Genomic DNA, 6,318 nt, shown 5'->3' with positions numbered 1-6,318 from the left:
AAGAAATGTCGACGTGCAATTAGTTTTTGCCATAATAGAAGAAGTTCGGAGTTGTAATAAGTTATTAAAAATAAAAAATAGGTGCAATGCTCGTTAATTTGCTTCAAGCCTTTTGGAATAGTGTAAACTGCATTGCGCATAGCTCCGTGTAGTCTACCGTATTCCTGAAGGCTTGAAGCTAAGCAACGTGAGCATTGAGCCTCTTCCGCATCGTCTCTGCACTCAGGGCTTATAAACCGCTCCTAGTCCCTCTCACTTCGCGAGGTGGGACTAAAAAACAGCTTACGTCTGGTTCATCCATGAACCGGTACTAAAGGTGCTCGTGGGGCCCCAGCCTTAACTAACACAACCTCATTAGTACCGATTCATGGTACGAACCAACACTAAATGGTGATGGTGGGGCCATAGCCTGACCGGAGGCTGACACAGTCTCTTTAGGTACAAAAAATTACAAACTTTCTGTTAGTGCCCGTAGTTTTCAAATTTGAATAGTTTAAATTTTGAATTATTTGAAATTAGTGTAAATCACTAGTTTGTGAATAACTTAACTTTAAAAATCAGTAAAGGAATGAAAGAATTTGTTTGCACATAAAAATTCTTCGCGTTTCAAATGCCAAAACACATAACTACCCTAACTATTACAGAGATTCCCCTTTTGGTGTGAAAAACAGAAGAAAGTGATGATAGTGAAGCCGATCACATCCCAGATCTTTGGGTGTGAAACTTTTTCTTCGCGTGTGTCCCTTTGCGCCGTAACCATGGAAAATCTTCATCATTTAATGGGATGCTCGGGTCAATATTCACTTTGAATGGAGCAATTTCATCAAACTTTTCATAATCTTCTGACTTGTCTGTCTTGTCATCCACTCCCACGATGTTTCTCTTCCCAGAAAGAACTATGTGCCGCTTTGGCTCATCGTACGATGCATTCGCTTCCTTATCTTTTCTTTTTCTTGGCTTGATAGACATGTCCTTCACATAGAAAACCTGTGCCACATCATTGGCTAGGACGAATGGTTCGTCTGCATAAGCAAGATTGTTGAGATCCACTGTTGTCATTCCATACTACGGGTCTTCCGTTACCCCGCCTCGTGTCATATTGACCCATTTGCACCGAAACAAAGGGACCTTTAAACCACATCGATAGTCAAGTTCCCATATGTCCTGTATATAACCATAATATGTTTCCTTTCCCGTCTTGGTTTCTGCATCAAAGCGGACACCACTGTTTTGGTTGGTGCTCTTCTTATCTTGGGCGATCGTGTAAAATGTATTACCATTTATCTCGTACCCTTTGAAAGTCATTATATTCGAAGATGGTAACTGGGATAGCAAGTACAAGTCATCTTCAATAGAGGTCTCATGCATGGTACGTGTCTGCAACCAGCTGGCGAAACTCCTGGTTTGTTCACGTGTAATCTAGTCATCAGACCGCTCCGGGTGTTTGGAGCGTAGCAAATTCTTGTGTTCATCCATATACGGAGCCACCAAGGCGGAATTCTGTAGAACTGTGTAGTGTGCTTCAGTGAGAGAATGTCCGTCCATACATATTATTTGTTCCCCTCCCAGCGTGCCTTTTCCATCCAGTCTGCCCTTATGTCGCGATTAAGGAACACCAATCGACTTAAGGTCAGGAATAAAGTCAATACAAAACTCAATGACCTCCTCATTTTGATGGCCCTTGGAGATGCTTCCTTCTGGCCTAGCACGGTTATGAACATATTTCTTTAAGACTCCCATGAACCTCTCAAAGGGGAACATATTGTGTAGAAATACAGGACCCAAAACGTTAATCTCTTCGCATAGGTGAACTAGGACGTGTGTCATGATGTTGAAGAAGGATGGTGGGAACACCAACTCGAAACTGACAAGACATTGCACCAAATCATTCTGTAACATTGGTATGATTTTTGGATCGATTACCTTCTGAGAGATTGCATTGAGAAATGCATATGGCTTCACAATGGCTAATCGAACATTTTCCGGTAGAAGCCCCTTCAATGCAACCGGAAGCAGTTGCGTCATAATCACGTGGCAGTCATGAGACTTTAGGTTCTGGAACTTTTTCTCTGCCATGTTTATTATTCCCTTTATATTCGACGAGAAGCCAGACGGTACCTTAATACTGAGCAGGCATTCAAAGAAGATTTCCTTCTCTTCTTTGGTCAGAGCGTAGCTTGCATGACCCTGATGTATGCCGTCTTCTCCGTGCATACGTTGCTGGTCCTCCCGTGCCTCAGGTGTATCTTTTGTCTTCCCATACACGCCCAAGAAGCCAAGCAAGGTCACGCAAAGATTCTTCGTCACGTGCATCACGTCGATTGCGGAGCGGACCTCTAGGTCTTTCCAATATGGCAGGTCCCAAAATATAGATTTCTTCTTCCACATGGGTGCGCGTCCGTCAGCGTCCTTCGGAATAGGTTGTCCGCCAGGACCCTTTCCAAATATCACCTTCAAATTCTTGACCATATCATGTACATCAGCACCAGTACGGTGGCGAGGCTTCGTCCGGTGATCCGCCTCACCTTTGAAATGATTGCCTTTCTTTCTTACGGGATGCCTGCCCGGAAGAAATCGACGATGTCCCAGGTACACATTCTTCTTAAAACTATTCAAATATATACTGTCAGTATCATCCAAACAGTGCGTGCATCCGCGGTATCCCTTGTTTGTCTGTCCTGATAGGTTACTAAGAGCAGGCCAATCATTGATGGTCACGAACAGCAACGCCTTTAGGTCAAATTCTTCCCCCATGTGCTCATCCCACGCACGTACACCTGTTCCATTCCACAGTTGTAAGAGTTCTTCAACTAATGGCCTTAGGTACACATCAATGTCGTTGTCGGGTTGCTTAGGGCCTTTGATGAGCACTGGCATCATAATGAACTTCTGCTTCATGCACAACCAAGGAGGAAGGTTATACAAACATAGAGTCACAGGCCAGGTGCTATGGTTGCTGCTCTGCTCCCCGAAAGGATTAATGCCATCTGCGCTTAGACCAAACCATACGCTCCTTGGGTCATCTGGAAACTCCATCCCGTACTTTCTTTCGATTTTTCTCCACTGCGACCCGTCAGCGGGTACTCTCAACTTTCCGTCTTTCTAACGGTCTTCTCTGTGCCATCGCATCGCCTTGGCATGCTCTTTGTTTTGGAACAAACGTTTCAACCGTGGTATTATAGGAGAATACCACATCACCTTGGCAGGAATCTTCTTCCTGGGGCGCTCGCCCTCGACATCACCATGCTCATCGCGGCTGATCTTATAGCGCAATGCACCACATACAGGGCAAGCGTTCAAATCCTCGTACTCACCGCGGTAGAGGATGCAATCATTGCGGCATGCATGTATCTTCTGCACCTCTAACCCTAGATGGCAGACAACCTTCTTTGCTTTGTACGTACTCTCGGGCAATTCGTTGTCCTTTGGAAGCATATCCTTTATCATTACCAGCAACTTTCCAAATCCCTTGTCAGATACACCATTCTCTGCCTTCCATTGCAGCAATTCCAGTGTGGTGCCCAGCTTTTTCTTGTCACCTACGCAATTCGGGTACAACAATTTTTTGTGATCCTCTAACATGCGCTGCAACTTCTTCTTCTCCAAATCACTTGCACAGTTTCTCTTTGCATCGGCAATGGTCCGACCTAGATCATCAACGGGCTCATCTGATGCCTCTTCTTCAGATTCTTCCCGCATTATCGGCTCAGCTTCTTCCCCCATTGTTGTATCATCGTATTCAGGGAACCCATGGCCAGGATAGTTGTCGTCGTCCTCTTCTTCTTCATTGTCTTCCATCATAACCCCTCTTTCTCCGTGCTTGGTCCAAACATTATAGTGGGGCATGAAACCGGACTCAAACAGGTGGACGTGAATGGTTCTTGACGTAGAGTAATTGCGACCATTCTTACAGCCAGCACATGGACAAGGCATAAAACCATCCGCCCGCTTGTTTGCCTCAGCCGCAAGCAGAAAAGTACGCACGCCCTCAACGAACTGGGGAGAGCATCGGTCATCGTACATCCATTGCCGGCTCATCTTCATTACACAACACCGAATAGACAAAATTAATACAAGTTCATACATAAAGTTCATACAACACTTAAATGCAACAAACAAATAACTCTCTAGCTAAAGCATTTAAATGCAACAACAAATGCGATCAAGATCGCAACTAAGGTAACAATTGATCCAACAGCATAATGATACCAAGCCTCACTATCGATGGCATATTTTCTAATCTTTCTAATCTTCAAGCGCATTTTCTCCATCTTGATCTTGTGATCATCGACGACATCGGCAACATGCAACTCCAATTCCATCTTCTCCCCCTCAATTCTTTTCAATTTTTCTTTCAAGTACTCGTTTTCTCTTTCAACTAAATTTAACCTCTCGACAGTAGGGTCGGTTGGAATTTCCGGTTCACATACCTCCTCGATAAAAATATGTATGTCAACTTGATGGGCATAATTTGTCATAAACACGAAATGCAACAAATAGTTTTAAAAGAGAATATACCACATCCGAATCATAACAAGGACGAGGGCCGACGGGGACGGATACCAAAACCATGGCACTATGTATAACAAACAACGTACATGTAAGATAATTATTATACGAGTAACTATATATCCAAATCACATAAACATCAATTTTTTATATAAAATTTCATGAACAAGAGGCTCACCACAAGGTGGTGCCGGCGACGGGACGGTGCGGGCGATCGATGGTGGTTACGATGGAGATTTAGAAGGCACTAAGAAAACCACACCTACATATGCAAACTAAGTGTTATTTTGACCTCAAATTGCATATAAATCAAATACTACCACATATAATTCCTCCCAAATTACTAAAACCCACAATTAATCACTATATAAACCAATGCAAGAGCTAATCTAGCAATGAGAGATGAAAGGACAAAGTTGCTAACCTTGGTGATCATTTGAATGGATGAGGGCCTACAAATCTTGACAAATTTGGGGCAAATTTTGTGATGAACTCGAGAGGAAGAAGGGAAGAGCAGAGGAGAGGGAGAGGGGAAAGGGGGAAGAACAGAGTGCGGGTGGACGAAGGGTTCATATAGGACGACCTTCAGTACTGGTTCGTGCCATGAACCGGTACTAAAGGTGCTGGAAGGGCCCCACTCTGACAACATCCTGCCACCACTTTCTTTAGTACCGGTTCGTGGCACGAACCGGTGCTAAACGTTCGCTACGAACCGGTACTAAAGAGCTCCTCCCGCCTAGCCGTTGGAACCGGCACTAATGGACACATTAGTGCCGGTTCTGTTACAAATTGGGACTAATGTGTCTCACATTTGACCCTTTTTCTACTAGTGATGCCCGATGATGCACTTTTTGATACAATGGAGGTCGACACATTCAAATTCCAGCGCAGGAAGCCTCTCGTCAAACCTGGTACTCTTCTAAAAACGATGATGCGAAGATTCCATGATTGGTACATGGACACCTGCAGCAAGTCTGGAACGGATACTTTGATGCTGAGAGTTAAAGAGGAGCACGACCTCGTTGAAATTGATCTGTTGTCTGTTCCATATGAGGAGCTCTTCCAGTTTTTCAATCAAAATGCCCTCGATAAAGCAATCATCACTTGCTACTGTTTGTAAGTACTACTTCTGAAATTAATTAAGTCTCTATATATAGCTCAGCTCTTTCATTGCATGTATATATAATTATCCTCACTATATTATCACTACAAAAAAATACACTTGTAGGTCGCGTTTTGTCATAGTAGGTCGCGTTTTTTGTCATGCATGTACATCCATGACAAATTTATGACAGAATCAAGATAGTCATACCTGTGCTGTAGTAGAAGTGTTCCATGATATTACCAAAATTATCATTACGGAAGTGTCCACTTCCATGACGATAAATCGCGCGTCACAGAAGTGCTTTCGTCAAGGGTGACCGACACGTGGCATCCACCATAACGGACCGCCGTTAAGCTATCGGGTCGGGTTTTGGATCCGATAACCCATTAACAGCCCCGACCAATGGGAAATTTCCACGTGTAAAATTCTTATTGGCCGGACGAAACACGTGTCAGCTCGTCACTGGGTCAGATAGGCACCTATGATATGTCGACACGTGCCACGGCCCACCACTGGCCCATTTAGCTTACAAAGCCGGCCCGTTTGACTTGGTCAAAAGTTAACGGGCTGGCCCATGAAAAGCCTGCTAACACGGTCTCTTCGCAAATAGCCCATTTTACGGCCCGTTAGGCACTAAAGGAAATCGGCCCAACAACGTCATGTGGCCCATCGAATATAACACCAGCCCATTTCACTTTCAGCCC

Source organism: Triticum dicoccoides, chromosome 6B, assembly GCF_002162155.2.
Source record: "Triticum dicoccoides isolate Atlit2015 ecotype Zavitan chromosome 6B, WEW_v2.0, whole genome shotgun sequence".
NCBI classification, from domain to species: Eukaryota; Viridiplantae; Streptophyta; class Magnoliopsida; order Poales; family Poaceae; genus Triticum; species Triticum dicoccoides.
The sequence above is the reverse complement of the archived record's forward strand: the minus strand, read 5'-3'. Positions refer to the sequence as shown.